General features: G+C 46.4%; 1 protein-coding gene across 8 annotated transcripts in view; it reads right to left on the bottom strand.

Annotated features, from left to right (window-relative positions):
- The window catches only part of slc37a4a (solute carrier family 37 member 4a), a 101,320-nt gene extending 80,057 nt beyond the window's left edge, over positions 1 to 21,263 (bottom strand). For 2 of the 8 annotated variants that reach the window (XM_073030141.1, XM_073030145.1), the window contains exons 1-2: positions 21,108 to 21,255; positions 18,623 to 18,722 (exon numbers count right to left, since the gene is read on the bottom strand). The gene's annotated coding sequence lies outside the window, so the exon portion shown is untranslated. Of the gene's footprint in view, positions 1 to 18,622; positions 18,723 to 21,107 lie in introns of all 8 variants that reach the window. The other 6 variants (XM_073030139.1, XM_073030138.1, XM_073030146.1 and 3 more) reach the window with 6 other exon arrangements.
- Between the last annotated feature and the right edge of the window lie 24 nt (positions 21,264 to 21,287).

Here is a 21,287-nt window from a genome sequence, read left to right as displayed (position 1 = left end):
TTTCTCTCCCGTTCAGACGAAGCGTTTGAATTCTCTTTTCCACAGATGCTGCTTGATCTGATGTGTTTGCAGCAGTTTTTGTTTTACTTTCCGATCTCTAGTATCTGCAGATTTTTTTTTTGATTTTCATAGGTATTCTAGTGTCAGTTTAACTTTCCAGATAAACATTGAAAGAGATATTCCATGTTATAAAATAAAAGGTAAGGTAGACCGTCAAATTCTTTGTCCCAGAGTGACACTGTAATGGAGCAGTTAGCATAACGCAATTACGGTGCCCGTAAACCGAGTTCAATTCCACCACTGTCTGTAAGGAGTATGTATGAGTTTGTATGTTCTCCCCATGACAATGTGGGTTTCCTCCAGGTGCTCTGGCTTCCACCCAAATTCTAAAAATATAGAAATCAGTTCATTAATTAGTCACATGGAGGTAATTGGCTGGCAAGCCCCTATGAAGGGTCTCAGCCCAAAATGTTGACTGTTTACTCTCCTCCATAGATGCTGCCTGACTTACTGAGTTACTTCAGTGTTTCATGTGTGTGTTCAAGATTTCCAGCATCTGCAGAATCTTGTGTGTTTGAGATTCAGCTTAATTTGCCAGCATGCATGCTCACTATATTCTTCATGGGATAGACAGCCTGTTCCTGTACTGTTCTATATGAGAATTCAAAATCACACCTGACAACAGCGATTACACTTCAAAGGTACTTTGCGGGATGCAAGTCCCTGTATGAAGGTAAGCCTTTTTTACACAGTCACACTTACTTTCAAAGTTGGCATTATCACTGGTTCCAAAACAACTAAACAGTCAATGTTTTGGGCTGACACTTTTTGTCAGTCTTGATGAAAGGTCTCAGCCTGAAATGTTAAAACCATATAACAATTGCAATGGTCAATGCCTGTTCTAAGGTTAGTCTCTTTCTGACAATCGCCTCTTTTGAGTACTTTGACTCATGTGAGGGCATGCCACATACAAGCCTGTTAGCTAATGCATCAGAAAGTCCATCTCCAAAGTCGCAGTATTGAGAAAGTTTGCGCATTTCAGCAATGTATTCACAAATGCTTTCATCCTTTGGAGTAAGGAGTGCTCGTGATCGACATACGACTGGAGATCGGAGGATCAGCCGTTGTAGGTAGGCCGAGACCCTCGGACCTACCCGGAGAGTACCTGAGGAGGAAGGTAAAGCTGCGCAAGCGCGGGTGACGTCAGTGGCGAGCGCGGGCTTTAAAAAGCGACCCACTTGGACTTCCGGTAAGATGGCGATTGTTTAGCTGCTCCGAACTTTTGTTCCGTTACTGTCGCTACCTTTGCACTAAATGTCTCCATTTTTTAAACAGTTAGGAATTATTTCGGTATCTCTTACTTGCCTGTGAATATATCTAACTTACAATGTCTAGCAAGAGTTCTAAATCCGGGAGAAAAGAAGCTATGACCCCGTCGGACGAGACGATGGTTGCGCTGGGAAAGCTCCGAGACGAAATCTTAAAGGAATTCAAAACCGCTTTCAAACAGTTAGAAGACAAACTGGATCGGATCAACGATAAAGTGGACAAACATGCTGAACACTTATCTCGCATCGATTCGACTTCTGAAGATTTAGAAAGTCGTGTTCGATACTTGGAGACTCTCTGTTCCAGCCTAGAGGAAAAATCTAATAAACTTCTTTCCAAAATGGTGGATCTCGAAAATCGTAGCAGACGCTGCAACATCAGAATTCTGGGATTACCAGAGGCGACTGAAAAGGGACCAACCGTGAAGTTTTTCGCCGAGTTTCTCTGTGAGTTATTCGGGAAAGATTTGCTTCCGAAGCCGCCCGAGCTCGAACGGGCACACAGGGTTTACGTTCCCCCCGGAACCAGTAGTCTTGTGTTTCCATCAATACCAGGTAAAACACAGTCTGATTGTGGAGGCAAGTCGCAGAGGTTCTTTTTCTTTCCAGGATACAACCATTCGCTTTGTGGAAGATTTTGCACCCCAGACCTTAAAGATGCGCGCTGAGTTTAAAGGCGTAATGAAAGTGCTTTTTGATCATGGTTTCAAACCTTCCCTTCGTAACCCTGCTGATCTACGAATCAAGCTTAATACCGGGGAATTCAAGTGGTTCAAATCAGCAAAGGAAGCTGAAGCGTTTGTGGCAAGTCTTCCGGCTATCCAGTCATCTTTGGAATCTGATCGGACCTCCTAAAATGGTGGATAAGTACTCCTCGTAGTAAAATTACTTTCTCTGGACTCGGAATTCACTTGAATCACTCAGACATTATTCATTGAAACTTTAAGGGCTGTTGACAATCTCTCCCGGGATTTGGTGTGTGTGTAACCTATCTTTATTCTTGTATAACTTTACCTACAGAGTTCTACAACTAATTCTAACTTGTTTTGGAGGTTCGAAGTCTTTAGTGAAGGCCTCCCTGTTTATCGGTTCACAGTTCAACTGCTGATTTATTTTTCCTTTGCTTTAAATATTTATTTATTTTATCTTTTTCTTTTCTTCACCCCTTTTTTCTAATCTCTGAATTTTTCTCTCCCTTCTCTGTAAATGGTTGATAAATACTCGTCTTGAATTTATAATTTTCCCCTTCCCCTTTTTTCTTCTTACCTTTTTTTTCCCTTTCTCTTACTTTATTCTTCTATAATTTTTCGCGGGTAGGTTAGTTTTGGTTTTCTTCCGATTTTCTCTGTATTAAGTTGTATATTTCTGCAGAAGGTGTTCTAATCTGTAGTTATGTTTTCTAGTGCATAATCTAGTTATTATTTGCTATAGTATTTATACGGAACTGTTGTTAATGACACAGATCTGGAAGTTGTATTTGGGTTAATTTTATTGGTAGAGCTAGCTACTTGTTTTGGTAGCCGTCTAGTTTTGGGTTGTGCGGGTGGGGTGCGTTTTCCAGTTCCAACATCTCTTTATTGCTTAGGACATGTTTATATTTTGACCTTACGAATCTATGTTTACATCTCTGCTCCCAGACTGCTATTGTACTGCTTGATTTTTTATATGCCTGCTGCCTTTTATGCATTAGTAATTGATAATGGCTAGTGCACTTAAATTTGTGAGCTGGAATGTAAAGGGACTGAACCACCCTGTTAAAAGGAGGAAGGTATTCTCACATATTAAACAACTCAAAGCTGACATTGCTTTCCTCCAAGAAACTCATATTCGTTGTTTTGATAACTCCCGGCTTCTGTCAAAGTGGGCGGGTCAGCATTTTCATTCATCCTTTGCCGCTAAAGCTAGGGGAGTTTCCATTCTTATTAACTCAAATATTCCTTTTGAACTCCATAATAAAATATCTGATACAAATGGTCGTTTTATTATTGTTTCTGGTAAACTATATAACACTAAAGTTGCACTAGCAAACCTGTATGCCCCCAACTTTGATGATGTTAACTTTTTTGAACGTTTTTTTTCCTCACTACCAGACTTAAACTCATACTCTCTTATATTGGGTGGTGACTTCAACTGTTGGTTGGATCCTAAATTGGACCGATCGTCCTCTGTTACCAGATCACCTACTAAATCTGCCTTAGCTATTCAATCGTTTCGCTCTAATTTTGGTATCTCTGATATATGGCGTTTCCTCCATCCTACGGAGAGATTATTCTTTTTTCTCACATGTTCACCATACCTTCACTAGAATTGACTATTTCTTACTCGATAACCAACTTATCCCATTTGCCCACTCTTGTGACTATCAGAGTATACTGATCTCTGACCATGCCCCAATTACCCTCTCTCTGAACTTTCCTGGTCTCCCTCAGAGGAACAAACACTGGTGGTTCGATTCAACTTTACTATCGGATGATGATTTCGTAAAATTTATTAAGGACCAGATAACCTTTTATTTTAACACTAATACATCACCTGAAGTGCCATCCCAGATTGTCTGGGATGCCATGAAAGCATATCTGAGGGGTCAAATAATCTCTTACACAGCAAATCTCAATAGAAGATCCCGTGCAGATCGAGCAGACCTCATTAACCAGATTAAAGATTTGGATCAAATATATGCCCAAACTAAGAACCCTGAATTATACAAGAAGCGCGTTGAACTCCAAACTAAATTTAACCTTCTGTCCACTCAACCTGTCAAACGCCAACTTCTCGAAAGCAAGAGTCGCTTTTACATTCATGGGGATAAGTCTGGTAAATTCCTAGCCAATCAGCTGAGGTGTTCCAAAGCCAAACAACATATTACAAAGATCCGGAAGGAGAACGGAGACTTTACATCGGATCATTTAGAAATTAATGACGCATTTAAACATTTTTATTCTCGGCTTTATTCCTCTGAATCCCTGAATGACAATATCTCTGTGGATCAATTTTTACAGAATCTGAATATCCCCTCACTTTCATCTGATTTCAAAGCCAAACTCAATGCGCCTATATCACCAGAAGAAATATCTTTTGCAATTTCTGCACTGCCCTCAGGGAAATCTCCTGGACCTGATGGGTTCCCTGTGGAATTTTATGAATCATTCTCCTCTCTTCTTTCTCCTCAGTTACTTTCAGTATTATCTGACTCGTTTAATTATGGCAAATTGCCACCCTCTTTCAATGAGGCATCTATTATTCTTCTTTTTAAAAAAAGGGCAAAGACCCAACAGAGTGTTCCTCGTACAGGCCGATCTCTCTGCTCAATGTTGATGTAAAGATCTTAGCTAAAGTGTTGGCTCATAGATTAGAAACCGTTATTCCCTCCATTATCTCTGATGACCAAACAGGCTTTATTAAAAACCGTCTCCCTTTTTTTAACATTCGGCGTCTATTTAATATTTTATACTCAGTTCCAACTGGGACTCCTGAATGTGTTATCTCCCTTGATGCGGAGAAAGCATTTGACCGTATAGAGTGGAACTGTGGCGACCCAATTACTAGCACACTCGAACCGGCTGACAATTAGCCAGAGCCAGAGACAAAGATACATAGCCTCAGGGAGTTTCAGTTACGTGCCTCTCCAAGTTTCGAGTGGGGGGAGACAGGCTTTTTAAGCAAGACTGTGTTTGTGAAATAAACTTATTCCGTGGTTGCAGTTTACCGACTCCGTGTCGTAATTTCAGCGCTGCGCGTAGCACATCGCTACATTGGTGACCCCGACGGTCCAACCGTTTTTTTTGGACCGGAGATGGCAGACGCTGCGTTTGTTAACGCGGTTTCCTTGAAGCTGCCAAGCTTCTGGACGCTACAACCTCACCTATGGTTTCAGCAAGCAGAAGCCCAATTCCATGTTCGGCAAATAACCTCAGAGGACACCCGTTACTACTACGTGGTGAGCTCCCTCGACCAGGACACAGCGGCCCAGGTCGCAGAGTTCGTACAGTCTCCCCCGGCAGACGGCAAGTACACGGAATTCAAAGCCCTGCTCATAAGGACTTTCGGGCTCTCCCGCCGCGAGCGAGCTGCCCGCTTACTGCACCTGGATGGCTTGGGAGACAGGCCTCCATCGGCTTTGATGAATGAGATGTTGTCTCTGGCCGACGGACACACGCCCTGCCTCATGTTTGAGCAGGCATTCCTGGAGCAGCTGCCCGAGGACATACGCCTGCTGCTGTCCGACGCGGATTTCAGCGACCCCCGGAAGGTGGCAGCCCGGGCGGACGCGCTGTGGAACGCCAAGAAGGTGAGTGGGGCGCCCATCGCACAGATCACCCGGCCACGCTCCCAGCAGCAAACCAGTCTAGGCCCGGCCGCAGAGCCCGCTAAACCCAGAGGCCGGGTTGTGGAGCCCAACGAACACTGGTGTTTCTACCACCAGCGGTGGGGCGCAGATGCCCGCCGCTGTCGCCCGCCCTGCCAATTCCACGGGAAACGCCGGGGCCAGCCGTCGCTGATGGCTACGACGGCTGGCCTTCGGGATAGCCTCCTGTATGTCTGGGACAAACAGTCGGGACGCCGGTTTTTGGTCGACACCGGTGCCGAGATCAGCGTCTTACCTCCGACGAGTTACGACACCCGCAGCAGGGCGCCGGGTCCCCCCCTGCGGGCCGCGAACGGCAGCACAATAAGGACTTATGGCACCCGTCCGGTGCAGCTACGGCTCGACTCCAGCAAGTTTACGTGGGACTTCACACTGGCCGCCGTAGCCCAACCGCTTCTGGGTGCGGATTTCTTGCGGGCTCACAGCCTACTGGTCGACCTGCCCAGGAAGAGACTGGTTCACGCTGAGACCTTTCAGACATTCCCCCTGGGTGCAGCCCAGTTGCCGGCCCCTCACCTCGGCTCCATCACGCTGTCCGGCAACGACTTCACCAGGGTCCTGGCGGATTTCCCATCGGTTCTGGCACCACAGTTCACGGCAGCCATGCCCCGACACGGTGTACAGCACCACATCCTGACCCAGGGACCACCCCTCCATGCCCGCGCTCGGCGGCTTCCCCCGGACAAGCTCCGACTGGCGAAGGAGGAGTTTACACGGATGGAGGAATTGGGGATCATACGGCGGTCTGACAGCCCATGGGCCTCTCCCCTGCACATGGTGCCCAAGGCGACAGGGGGCTGGAGACCGTGCGGCGACTACCGCAGGCTGAACGAGGCTACAACACCGGACCGCTACCCTGTGCCGCACATTCAGGACTTTGCAGCCAACCTGCACGGCGCGCAGATCTTCTCCAAGGTGGACCTAATCCGCGGATACCATCAAATCCCGATGCATCCAGACGACATCCCCAAAACGGCTCTCATCACCCCGTTCGGCCTTTTCGAGTTCCTCCGCATGCCGTTCGGCCTGAAGAATGCCGCACAGACGTTCCAGCGGTTGATGGACACGGTGGGACGCGACCTGGACTTCGCATTCATCTATTTGGACGACATCCTCATAGCCAGCAGCAGTCGTCAGGAGCATCTGTCCCACCTCCGACAGCTCTTTGCCCGGCTGAGTGACTACGGTCTAACGATCAACCTGGCCAAATGCCAGTTCGGGCTCGACACCATTGACTTCCTGGGCCACAGGATTACTAAAGACGGGGCAACCCCTCTGCCCGCTAAGGTGGATGCGGTCCGTCATTTCCCCCGACCCACCACGGTCAAAGGCCTGCAGGAATTCGTAGGTATGGTCAATTTCTACCACCGCTTCCTCCCTTCAGCTGCCCGGATCATGCGCCCCCTGTTCACCTTGCTGTCCGGTCCGGGCAAGGACATTACCTGGGACGAGGTGTCCGCCGCCGCTTTCATTCAAACGAAGGATGCCTTGGCGAATGCCACGATGCTAGTGTACCCCAGAATGGACGTCCCTACCGCCCTCACGGTGGACGCCTCTAACACGGCAGTCGGTGGGGTACTGGAGCAGCTCATCGCGGGCCGCTGGCAACCCCTGGCGTTTTTCAGCAAACACCTGCGGCCACCCGAGCTCAAGTACAGTGCTTTCGACCGGGAGCTGTTGGCGCTATACCTGGCAATCCGGCATTTCAGGTACTTCTTAGAAGGTAGGCCCTTCACCGCGTTCACGGACCACAAACCGCTTACCTTTACATTCACAAAGGTGTCCGATCCCTGGTCGTCCCGCCAGCAGCGCCATCTGTCCTACATCTCTGAATACACGACGGACGTCCGGCACGTCTCGGGTAAGGACAATGTCGTGGCGGATGCGCTCTCTCGTCCTAACATTCACGCCCTTTCCCAAGGGGTAGACTTTGAGGCGCTGGCAGAGGCACAGCTGGCAGATGAGGAGATCCCAAGTTACCGGACCGCAGTCTCCGGTTTGCAGCTCCAGGACCTCCCCGTAGGCCCAGGTGAGAGGACCCTACTCTGTGACGTCGCCACCGGCCAGCCCCGTCCCGTCGTCCCGGCACCTTGGCGACGACGCGTGTTCGACTCCATTCATAACTTGGCCCACCCCTCCATCCGCACTACCGTCCGGATGGTCTCCAGCAGGTTCGTTTGGCACGGACTCCGCAAGCAGGTCCGTGACTGGGCCAGAACGTGCCTGCACTGCCAGACGGCCAAGGTGCAGCGACACACCAAGGCCCCGCCGCAGCAGTTCCACCCCACCCACCGGCGTTTCGACCACATTCATGTGGATATCGTGGGCCCCCTGCCTGTGTCACGCGGGGCGCGGCACCTCCTGACTATCGTGGACAGGTTCACAAGATGGCCAGAGGCGGTCCCGCTCGCCGACACCACCTCCGAATCTTGCGCCCGGGCGCTGATCGCCACCTGGGTGTCCCGCTTTGGTGTCCCGGCCCACATTACCTCCGACAGAGGCGCCCAGTTCACCTCCAGCCTCTGGTCAGCGATGGCCAACCTGTTGGGGACTCAGCTGCACCACACCACTGCCTACCACCCACAGTCGAACGGACTGGTGGAGCGTTTCCACCGCCACCTGAAGTCGGCTCTCATGGCCCGCCTGCGAGGAGCTAACTGGGCGGACGAGCTTCCCTGGGTCCTGCTCGGCGTCCGCACGGCGCCCAAAGACGATCTGCACGCTTCGTCGGCCGAGTTGGTGTACGGCGCGCCCCTGGTCGTTCCTGGGGAGTTCATACCAGCCCCAAGGGGGCGAGAGGAAGAACCCGCAGCGGTCCTGGGCAGACTACGCGAGAGACTCGGTAACCTGGCCCCCATACCCACTTCGCAGCATGGGCAGCACCCGACCTGCGTACCCAAAGATCTGCAGAACTGTAAGTTTGTGTTTGTACGCCGGGGCGGGCATCGGCCACCGCTGCAACGGCCCTACGAGGGGCCGTTTACGGTGATCAGAAACGACGGGTCCACGTTCGTGCTGGACGTTGGGGGGAGAGAGGAGGTTTTCACGGTGGACCGACTCAAACCGGCCCATGTGGACTTGGCGCAACCGGTCGAGTTTCCAGCACCGCGGCGCAGAGGCCGACCTCCCAAACAGGGCCCGGCCCAGACTGTGGACATTGGGGGGTGTACCGCCGGTTCTGGGGGGGGGGGTTATGTGGCGACCCAATTACTAGCACACTCGAACCGGCTGACAATTAGCCAGAGCCAGAGACAAAGATACATAGCCTCAGGGAGTTTCAGTTACGTGCCTCTCCAAGTTTCGAGTGGGGGGAGACAGGCTTTTTAAGCAAGACTGTGTTTGTGAAATAAACTTATTCCGTGGTTGCAGTTTACCGACTCCGTGTCGTAATTTCAGCGCTGCGCGTAGCACATCGCTACAGAACTACCTTTTTGCAGGCTTAGAAAAATTTGACCTCGGCAAAAGTTTCATCTCTTGGATCCAATTGCTGTACCTGTGTCCTACTGCTTCTGTTCAAACTAATTTTCAGAAATCCCAAGTATTCAATCTCAAACGTGGCACCCGTCAGGGATGCCCCTTAAGTCCCTTTCTCTTTGATTTGGCTATAGAACCTCTGGCGATAGCATTTCGAAATTGTCCTGAATTGACCGGGATTTGGAGAGGGGGTGTTGAGCATAAAGTTTCTCTCTATGCTGATGACTTATTACTCTTTCTCTCAAATCCGTCTACATCCTTACCTCTAATGTTTTCACTTCTTGACCAGTTTAGCCAGATCTCTGGCTATAAACTCAACTTACATAAGAGTGAACTTTTCCCAATTAATAAAGAAGCACAAGAACTAACATTTCATGATCTCCCTTTTAAAGTAGTCCATAATCAATTTACTTATCTTGGAATTACAGTCACAAGGAAGTTTAAAGATCTCTTTCGTGAAAACTTTGTCAATCTTTCATATGCTATAAAACAGAGTCTGGTACAATGGTCACCTCTATCTATGTCCTTGGTAGGTCGTATTAATGTTGTTAAAATATATGTTCTCCCCAAATTTTTATACTTATTTCAATCTATCCCAATTTTTATTCCTAAATCTTTTTTTGATTCTTTAGACTCTATTATTTTGTCATATCTGTGGCAGAATAAGCGCTCTAGAATTAATAAAATCCACCGCCAAAAATCTAAAAAAGAGGGTGGCATGGCTTAACCTAACTTTCGCTTATATTACTGGGCAGCTAATATACGTTGTGCTGCCTTCTGGTCTTTCTTCCACGGTCAACCTGAGTGCCCTAACTGTTAAGTTCTCCGTTAAGTTCAACCTGCCTAACGCTCACTTTTTCAGATATCTCCAAATCCGACACTTTACTGCTCCTTTAATTCCTAACTTTCCTGAAATGCCTGCGAAAAATGCTATGGACCTATTTCTTTCCATTAATCCACTAGGTAAAGGTTTAATTTCAATTATTCGAGATAAACTAGCAGCCTTACGACGGGCCCCTGTGGATAAAATTAAAATGGCCTGGGAGCAGGATTTAAATATCTCCTTATCTGAGGAGAGCTGGGACTCAGTTCTCAAAACGGTTAACTCAACCTCCCTTTGTGCTCGCCATTGCCTCTTACAGTTTAAGATTGTTCATAGAGCCCATATGTCTAAATCTAAACTATCTCGATTCTACCCTGGCATTAGTCCGCTCTGTGATAAATGCAAGAGGGGCGTGGCCTCTCTCATCCATATGTACTGGCTCTGTCCTAGCTTGGAGAAATTCTGGAAAGATGTCTTCACTACATTATCGGGTATTCTGAATCAGCACCGAGAACCTAACCCCTTAATTGCTCTGTTCGGTTTTTGGGGCGAGACAGATTTATGTCTGGGTCCGACCAAATGCCGAATACTATCCTTTGCCTCTCTCCTGGCGAGACACTTGATCTTCCTTAGATGGAGAGATGTTGCCCCGCCCACTCATGCGCAATGGCTTAACGACATTATGGCCTGCTTGGACCTCGAAAAAATTCATTATTCAGTTCTTAATTCGGATCTAAAGTTCCATAAGGTCTGGGGACCTTTTATCGAGTACTTTCATAACTTTCCTCTTGACTAGGGTTTTTTTCTTCTTTTCTTTTTTTTTCTTCTTTTTGGTCCCTTGCTTTCAGCTCCCTTTTTTTTTCTGGTAGTAGGCATTATTATCCTCTGTTACTAAGTGTATTCACAGTCTGGGAGTTTGACTGTCCGGACTTATACTCTTTATAGAGGAATGGGCAGGAGGAAGAGTATAGGAAACTGATACAGGACTTTGTGATATGGTGCAACTCAAACTACCTGCGTCTCAATATCACCAAGACCAAGGAGATGGTGGTGGACTTTAGGAGATCTAGGCCTCATATGGAGCCAGTGATCATTAATGGAGAATGTGTGGAGCAGGTTAAGACCTACAAGTATCTGGGAGTACAGTTAGACGAGAAGCTAGACTGGACTGCCAACACAGATGCCTTGTGCAGGAAGGCACAGAGTCGACTGTACTTCCTTAGAAGGTTGGCGTCATTCAATGTCTGTAGTGAGATGCTGAAGATGTTCTATAGGTCAGTTGTGGAGAGCGCCCTCTTCTTTGTGGTGGCGTGTTGGGGAGGCAGCATTAAGAAGAGGGACGCCTCACGTCTTAATAAGCTGGTAAGGAAGGCGGGCTCTGTCCTGGGCAAAGTACTGGAGAGTATAACATCGGTAGCAGAGCGAAGGGTGCTGAGTAGGCTACGGTCAATTATGGAAAACCCTGAACATCCTCTACATAGCACCATCCAGAGACAGAGAAGCAGTTTCAGCGACAGGTTACTATCGATGCAATGCTCCTCAGACAGGATGAAGAGATCAATACTCCCCAATGCCATTAGGCTTTACAATTCAACCGCCAGGAGTAAGATATGTTAAAGTGCCGGGGTTAGGACTCAATGTATTTAAGTAAACTACTTAAGAACTTTTTTTAAAGCTATTATTAATGCTTTTTGAGAGGGTGATTTTAGATGCATATCATATTTTTACTGAGTTAAGTATTGTATGTAATTAGTTTTGCTACAATAAGTGTATGGGACATTGGAAAAAAATGTTGAATTTCCCCATGGGGATGAATAAAGTATCTATCTATCTATCTATCTAAGCTCACTTGTCTTTAATTTAGGTGCTTTTTTGTTAAATTCTCTTCGTTTGTAGCATATTGTTATTGTATGCTTAATCTTGCACTGTATTAATGCTCCTCATTGGGATTTGGGGTTTTTAATTTTGTAAAATGTTTTGAAAAACTAATAAAAAAAAAAATTTAAAAAGCGACCCACTTTCAGGAGCGGGCAGTGTCGGTGCGAGCAGAGGAGCGCTCGTGATCGACATACGACTGGAGATCAGAGGATCAGCCGTTGTAGGTAGGCCGAGACCCTCGGACCTACCTGGAGAATACCTGAGGAGGAAGGTAAAGCTGTGCAAGCGCAGGTGACGTCAGCGGCGTGCGAGGGCTTTAAAAAGCGACCCACTTTCAGGAGCGGGCAGCGGAGTGCGCAGGAGCAGAGTGCTGGGCTTTGGCTCAGCGGGCTTCGGCGCAAGAGGACTTCGACAAGAAGCCTGTTTTTCATTTATTCTGACTAATCTGGGATCAGGTAATGGGGGAGACGGTTAGAGCAGTGGTGTGCTCCGTATGCAGTATGTGGGAGGTCAGGGTCAACACAGTTGTTCCTGATGACCACACCTGCAATAGGTGCATCCAGCTGCAGCTCCTATCAGACCGAGTTAGGGAATTGGAGCAGGAGCTGGATGAACTACGGATCATTCGGGAGGCAGAGGCAGAGATAGATAAGAGTTATCGGGAGGCAGTCACACCGAAAAGACAGGAGGTAGGCAAATGGGTGACAGTCAAGAGAGGCAGGGGGAGCAGACAGAGAGAGAAGAGCACCCCTGTGGCCGTTCCCATCAAAAATAAGTATACCGTTTTGGATACTGTTGGTGGGGATGACCTACCAGGAACAAGCTGCAGTGGTCCTGTCTCTGGCACTGAGGTTGGACCCTTGACTAGGAAGGGGAGGAGGGAAGAGAAGAGAGCGGTAGTGATAGGGGATTCTATAGTCAGGGGGGCAGATAGGAGATTTTGTGGGGAAGATCGGGAGTCTCGGATGGTATGTTGCTTCCCTGGTGCCGGGGTCCAAGACATCTCAGATCGGGTGCAGGTTATTTTCGAGAGGGAGGGCAAGAATCCAGATGTTGTGGTCCATGTAGGGACCAATGACGTGGGTAGGATGAGTGAGGAGGTCCTGCGTAGGGAGTTCAGGGAGTTGAGTGTGAAGCTGAAGAGCAGGACCTCCAGGGTAACAATCTCAGGATTGCTACCTGTGCCACGTGCGAGTGAGGCAAGGAACAGAAGGATTATACAGATTAATACGTGGCTGAGAGGATGGTGCAGGAGGGAGGGCTTCAGGTTTGTAGATAATTGGGCTTTGTTCCAGGGAAGGTGGGATCTGTTCCGAAGGGACGGTTTACACCTGAACTGGAGCGGTACCAACATTCTTGCAGGGAAGTTTGCTAGTGCTTCTTGGGGGTGTTTAAACTAAATTTGCAGGGGGCGGGGATCCAGAATGTGAGAGAGGATAGTGAGAGGAAGAATAAAGGACAGGTGGGGACTACACGGTTCCGGAATATTAAGTGTGTAGTAGAGGAAGGTGGGGCGGGACAAGTGATAAGGAGGACTCATGTACAGAGGGATGGTCTGACGGAACATGGAGTTAAATGTGTTGAAAGAATAAGTAAATTTAGGAAGGACAACAAAATTCTAGGGGCGTATAGCCCGATGGGAGTTCGGGGAGCTGGGTTAAGCACAATAGGCAGCGATTCAAACAGAGAGAGGAGAAATGGGCTAAAAATTCTATATCTGAATGCACGAAGTGTCAGAAATAAGGCGGATGAGCTTGAAGCCCAGGTGCGAATGGGTAACAATGATGTTGTTGGGATAATGGAGACATGGCTGCAGGGAGATCAGATCTGGGAAATGAATGTACAAGGGTATACGTGCTATCGTAGGGACAGAAATGTGGGCAGAGGGGTTGGGGTGGCCCTGTTGGTGAGGAATGAGATTCAGTCCTTTGCAAGGGGGGACATAGGGTCAGGAGAAGTAGAGTCTGTGTGGATAGAACTGAGGAACAGTAAGGGCAAAAGGACCCAAATGGGTGTTGTCTACAGGCCACCAAACAGTGGCATGGATATTGGGTGCAAGTTGAATAGGGAGTTAACATTGGCATGTGGCAAAGGTAATGTCGCAGTAGTTATGGGGGATTTCAACATGCAGGTGAACTGGGAGAATCAGGTTGGTGCTGAACCACAGGATAGGGAGTTTGTAGAGTGCCTACGGGATGCATTCTTGGAACAACTTGTACGAGAGCCGACCAGGGACAAGACTATTCTGGATTTAGTGTTATGTAATGAACAGGATTTGATAAGCGATCTCGCAGTAAAGGAGCCATTAGGAGGTAGTGATCACAATATGATAAGCTTTTATCTGCAATTTGAGAAGGATAAGGGCAGCTCGGAGGTGTCAGTGTTGCAGATGAACAGGGGAAACTATGGAGCCATGAGGGAGGAGCTGGCCAAAGTTGACTGGAAGGATAGCCTAGCAGAAAAGACAGTGGAACAGCAATGGCAGGTATTCTTGGGAATAATGTACAAGGTGCAAAATCAGTTCATCCCCCAGAGAAGGAAGGATTCAAAGGGGGGAAAGGGGCCTCAGTGGTTGACAAAGGAAGTCAGAGACTGCATAGCATTAAAAAAAAAAGGAAATATGACAGAGCTAAGGTGAGTGGGAGGACAGATGATTTTAAGGAACAACAGAACTTAACTAAAAAGACAATACGGGGAGAAAAAATGAGGTACGAACGCAAGCTAGCCAGGAATATAAAGGAAGATAGCAAAAGCTTTTTTAGGTATGTGAAGAGAAAGAAGATAGTTAAGAACAATGTTGGGCCCTTGAAGAATGAATTGGGTGAAATTGTTATGGGAAACAGAGAAATGGCAGAAGAATTTAATGAGTACTTTAGATCTGTTTTCACTAAGGAAGACACAAGCAGTCTCCCAGATGTATGGATGGGCCAAGGACATAGGGTAACAGAGGAAATGAAACAGATTGACATTCAGAAGGAAACGGTGATGAGAAGACTGATGGGACTGAAGGCTGACAAATCCCCAGGTCTGATGGTCTGCACCCTAGGGTACTAAAGGAGGTGGCCCTGGAAATTGCGGATGCATTGGTAATCATTTTCCAATGTTCCTTAGATTCAGGATCAGTTCCTGAGGATTGGAGAATGGCTAATGTTATCCCACTTTTTAAGAAAGGAGGGAGGGAGAAAACAGAGAACTATCGACCTGTTAGCCTGACATCGGTGGTGGGAAAGATGCTAGAGTCCATTATTAAGGATGAAATAGTGGCATATCTAGATAGCAGTGATAGGATCGGGCCGAGCCAGCATGGATTTACCAAGGGTAAATCATGCTTGACTAATCTGTTGGAGTTTTTCGAGGATGTAACCAGGAAGTTAGACGGGGGAGATCCAGTGGATGTAGTGTACCTCGATTTTCAGAAGGCATTTGATAAGGTCCCACATAGAAGATTGGTGGGTAAAATCAAAGCTCAGGGCATCGGGGGGAAGATATTGACATGGATAGAAAACTGGTTGGCAGATAGAAAGCAAAGGGTAGCGGTGAATGGGTGTTTCTCGGAATGGCAGGTGGTGACTAGTGGGGTGCCACAGGGCTAGGTATTGGGACCACAGCTGTTTACCATTTACGTTAACGATTTGGATGAAGGCATAGAAAATAACATCAGCAAATTTGCTGATGATACTAAGCTGGGTGGCAGTGTGACATGTGATGAGGATGTTAGGAGAATTCAGGGTGACTTGGATAGGCTGGGTGAGTGGGCAGATACTTGGCAGATGGCGTTTAATGTGAATAAGTGTGAGGTTATCCACTTTGGGAGTAAGAACAGGAAGGCACATTATTATCTGAACGGTATAGAGTTGGGTAAGGGAGTAATACAAAGAGATCTCGGAGTCCTTGTTCATCAGTCACTGGAGGTGAATGAGCAAGTGCAGCAGGCAGAGAAGAAGGCTAATGGAATGTTGGCCTTTATTACAAAGGGAATTGAGTACAAGAGCAAGGAAATCCTCTTGCATTTGTACAGAGCCCTGGTGAGACCACACCTGGAGTATTGTGTACAGTTTTGGTCTCCAGGGTTAAGGAAGGACATCCTGGCTGTAGAGGAAGTGCAGCGTAGATTCACGAGGTTAATTCCTGGGATGTCTGGACTGTCTTACGCAGAGAGGTTAGAGAGACTGGGCTTGTACACGCTGGAATTAAGGAGATTGAGAGGAGATCTGATTGAAACATAAGATTATTAAGGGATTGGACAAGATAGAGGCAGGAAATATGTTCCAGATGCTGGGAGAGTCCAGTACCAGAGGGCATGGTTTGAGAATAAGGGGTAGGTCATTTAGGACAGAGTTAAGGAAAAACTTCTTCTCCCAGAGAGTTGTGGGGGTCCACTGCCTCGGAAGGTAGTGGAGGCCAATTCTCTGGATGCTTTCAAGAAGGAGCTAGATAGGTATCTTATGGATAGGGGAATCAAGGGATATGGGGACAAGGCAGGAACCGGGTATTGATAGGAATTGATCAGCCATGATCTCAAAATGGCGGTGCAGGCTCGAAGGGCCGAATGGTCTACTTCTGCACCTATTGTCTATTGGTTCCTTTTGTGAAATCTAAATCTCGCAGCTATTACCGGTAGTTAATGGCTGAAGTGATTTTGTAAAATTGTAATAATTTTGTCAAACGTCTTGCTTGCTGGCTTTTCAGGAATTACTAGGTTGCATAAGACTCTGTACGTTTTAGCACCCATTAAGCTAAGAAGTGTGGAAACTTTCTTTTCCTTATCCACGTTGTTCATATTACAATACAGTTCAACACTCAATATAACCATATAACAATTACAGCATGGAAACAGGCCATCTCGGCCCTTCTAGTCCATGCTGAATGCTTACTCTCACCTAGTCCCACTGACCCGCACTCAGCCCATAACCCTCCATTCCTTTCCTGTCCATATACCTATTCAATTTTACTTCAAATGACAATACCGAACCTGCCTCTACCACTTCTACTGGAAGCTCGTTCCACACAGCTACCACTCTCTGAGTAAAGAAATTCCCCCTCGTGTTACCCTTAAACTTTTGTCCCCCAAGTCTCAGCTCATGTCCTCTTGTTTGAATCTCCCCTACTCTCAATGGAAAAAGCCTATCCACGTCAGCTCCATCTATCCCCCTCATAATTTTAAATACCTCTATTAAGTCCCCCCTCAACCTTCTATGCTCCAAAGAATAAAGACCTAACTTGTTCAACCTTTCCCTGTAACTTAGGTGCTGAAACCCAGGTAACATTCTAGTAAATCTTCTCTGTAGTCTCTATTTTGTTGACATCTTTCCTATAATTCGGTGACCAGAACTGTACACAATATTCCAAATTCAGCCTCACCAATGCCTTGTACAATTTTAACATTACATCCCAACTCCTATACTCAATGCTCTGATTTATAAAGGCCAGCATACCAAAAGCTTTCTTCACCACCCTATCCACATGAGATTCCACCTCCAGGGAACTATGCACCATTATTTCTAGATCACTCTGTTCTACTGCATTCTTCAATGCCCTACCATTTACCATGTATGTCCTATTTGGATTATTCCTACCAAAATGTAGCACCTCACACTTATCAGCATTAAACTCCATCTGCCATCCCTCAGCCCACTCTTCTAACTGGCCTAAATCTCTCTGCAAACTTTGAAAACCTACCTCATTATCCACAACGCCACCTACCTTAGTATCATCTGCATACTTACTAATCCAATTTACCACCCCATCATCCAGATCATTAATGTATATGACAAACAACATTGGACCCAGTACAGATCTCTGAGGCTCACCACTAGTCACTGGCCTCCAACCGGACAAACAGTTATCCACCACTACTCTCTGGCATCTCCCAACCAGCCACTGTTGAATGTTGACTGTACATTTTTCCATAGATGCTGCCTGGCCTGCTGAGTTCCTCCAGCATTTTGTATGTGTCGACTGTACAAGAGGTGTGTAACACAGGATATCACAGAGAGAAATGCAAACACGGTGTTGGTAATTGAATCAAATTCAAACCGACCCTGTTCTCATACATGGTACATCAAAACTATAAATTTTATAACAAGAGTAGCAGTAATAGAGATGCCATTGAATTGAGAGGGATAGATAGTAATACTCTTTTCTTCAGGGTAGGGGAGTCCAAAACTAGGGGCTATAGGCTTAAGGTCAATGAGGATTTAAAAGAGAGACGATGGTAAATATATGGAACAAGAATAGTATTATTTAAGAAGCACTTGGACAAGTACATAGACAGGCAGGGCTTCAAGGGATTTTGTTCAAAAGCAGGAAATTAGGATCAGCTGGGTGGGCAACATGCATGGAAGGGACTTGTTAAGCTGAAAGATTTATATTGCCCTATGGGTGTGAACCTGGCTTGCTGGACGGACACAGAAGGTAGTGCTAGAGAGGTGACCAGTGATGTGCCACAGGCATCATTACTGAGTTTCTTGTTACTTGTCATTTATACCAAGGATTTGGATGAGAATCTAATTTGCATGATTAGTAATTCGTGGATGACACCACAATTGGTGGTGTTGTGGATGGCTATTGGGTTGGAACAGGGTCTAGAAGGGGCAAAGTGATGGAATTTAACTCAGAAAAGTGCAAAGATGTACTGTGGAATGTTAAACTGCAGCAGTGAATGATGGGGTCTAGGAGAGTGTTGTAGAACAGAGGGACTGAGGAGTAAAAGTAAGTGATGGCACAGACAAACTCTGTGTATGGCATGTTTACCTTCCTTGGACAGGGCAGTGAGTTGGGACATCATTTGCCAGTTGTACCAGATGTTGGTAAGACCGCATCTGGAGTATTGTGTGCAGTTCTGGTTGTCAATCTAGGAGAAAAGATGTGATTATGATAGAGAAGGTTCACAGAGATGTTGCCAGGACTGGAGGGCTTGAGTTATAAGGAAAGACTGCATAGGCTGGGATTGTTTTTCCTGGAGTGAAGGACACTGAGAAGCAAAATTATAGAGGTTCATAGAACTACGAAGGGCATACTGTAGATTAGATGCATGGGCCCCAAGTGTGCAGATCTCTGCAAGTCCACTGGCGAAGTCAAAGGTCCAGTGTCTGCGGATCCACTGGAAGCCAAAGACAGCCTCTCCTGGTGTTGAAGGACCGTGTATTGGTGGGAGGGAGCTGTTGTTGTTTGTTGCTTGTTATGTTGTTCCGTTGTGTTCTGCTGCACATTGAGGACATGCTATGTTGATGCCGGAATGTGTGGTGACAGCTCTGGGCTTCCCCCAGTGCATCCTTAGGTTGTGTCGATTGTTAACGCAAATGATAGATTTCACTGTATGTCTTGACGTATATGTGATAAATAAATGAATCTGAATCTTTTCCCAGGTTAGCTGAGAGACACTTAAAGAGATTTGAGGGGCAACATTTTTCCTGTGGAGGTTTATAGGTATATGGAACGAGCTGCCAAAGAAAGTGGTTCAAATACAATATTTAGAAATACACTTGGACAGAAACAGTTGAGAGAAATGGGTCATACACGGGCGAATGAACTAGTTCAGGAAGGCACTTTTGTCAGTCTGGACAAATTGGGCAAAAAGGCCTGTTTCCATTTTGTTTTGTATATCCTACTGTAAAATATTTTCATTATTTCACTTGCACGTTGCTGGGAAAGTAGGTTTCCTCCTTTTATTTTCTTCTTCACAAATTTGTTTTCCCCAGCCCCAACTTCAAACAGAATTTGTGTCTGACTCTTAGGAGGGAGATCCACATTCAAACTTCCCAGGCAAAAGGGTTTCTCTAAAATTCCCTGTTACATTTATTTGAGATTCTTATACTGGTCATATTTATAATTCATGGTAATACCTTGTATTACAGTTATTAAGGTTATAAAAGGAATGAAAGGGTTACCATATGAGGAATGTCTGGCAGCTCTTGGCTGTATTCCCTGGAGTTCAGGAGAATGAGGGGTCATCTCATTAGAAACATTCCAAGTGTTAAAAGGCCTGAACAGATTAGATATGGCAAAGTTATTTCCCATGGTAGGGGAATCCAGGACAAGAGGGTACTACTTCAGGATTGAAGGATGTCTATTTAGAACAGAAATACGGAGAAATTACTTTAGTCAGAGGGTGGTAAATCTGTGGAATTTGTTGCCAGGAGCGGCTGTGGAGGCCAAGTCATTGGGTGCATTTAAGGCAGAGATAGATAGGTTCTTGATTAGCCAGGGCATCAAAGGATATGGGAAGAAGGCAGGGGAGTGGGGATGACTGGAAGAATTGGATCAGCCCATGATTCAATGGTGGAGCAGACTCAATGGGCCAAATGGCCTACTTCTGCTCCTATACCTTATGGTCTAAAAAGAGCACTTCATATAACTGTTATCACAATTTTTAAAAGCTTTAAAAGGATTACAGGAGGAACTCAGCAAGACAGGTAGCTTCTATGGAGTGTAATAACCAGATGAAGTTTTGGGCTGAGAGACTTCATCAGAATTGGAAAGGAAGGGGGCAGAAGCCATTATGTCACTCTTTTCAAAGCATTAGTCAACTACCACAGCACCAATTAACTAATCTTGGGAAGTGCAAACCTTGGGGTGGAATAAAGAGAACAGCAGCAGGGAAACTAATTATCTTAGATACCAAGGTCTCAAGCAAGAACCAAACTGGACTCATCCATATGGGAAAATTGAAGTATGAAACACAAGTGGAAAGTAGTGAGGGAAAATGGCAGTGACGTATATTGCATGCTTTCTTTTGACTTCACAAATTTGTTACGATTTTCACAAACTTTGAAGTGTCAATCAATCTGCAGAAACAAGTTCCAAACACAGCAGTCAAGAGCTTATCTTTTGTGTTGTAAACGTGATTGTACTATATCTTAGCCACAAGAGACTGATCACAAATAAAAGTTTCTAAACTAGAAGAATCATTTGATTAGATCTGGCACTGCATTATAGAAACCGCTGCAGTAGAACCAAGTTAGATACACAAAATGCTGGAGGAACTCAGTAAGTCAGGCAACATCTATGGAGGGAAATAAACACTAATTTACAAAGAAAGAGATAAATCTATTCCATTTAGACAATGCAGGGTCACCGTTATATGTGGTAGATAATTTGTGCAAAGTAAGCTTGTCTATAATTAGATAAACTGGTTAAATGATTGAGAACACAGAAGTGTTTTCCGCTGTTTTCGTTGCAGCTGAGTTAGTTGCAACTCGTTTCTTGAACCTTGCAATGCTCCCACGCCTGTTCCTACCTGAGTGAACGTGCAGCCTCAGCTCCCACCTGAGTGAACGTGCAGCCTCAGCTCCCGACAGCGATCCATACCAACACTCACACCAGCATCTCCCGGTCTCAGCACCAGCTCGCTCGCTCGCTCGTTCGTTCGTTCGTCCCTCAGCCGCTCCAAACTCAACTGCCTGATTGGATAGTCCGA

The sequence above is a fragment of the Hemitrygon akajei genome, chromosome 26, assembly GCF_048418815.1.
Source record: "Hemitrygon akajei chromosome 26, sHemAka1.3, whole genome shotgun sequence".
Classification (NCBI taxonomy): Eukaryota; Metazoa; Chordata; class Chondrichthyes; order Myliobatiformes; family Dasyatidae; genus Hemitrygon; species Hemitrygon akajei.
Note: the sequence above shows the minus strand (reverse complement) of the source record. Positions and strands in the feature narration are given on the sequence as shown.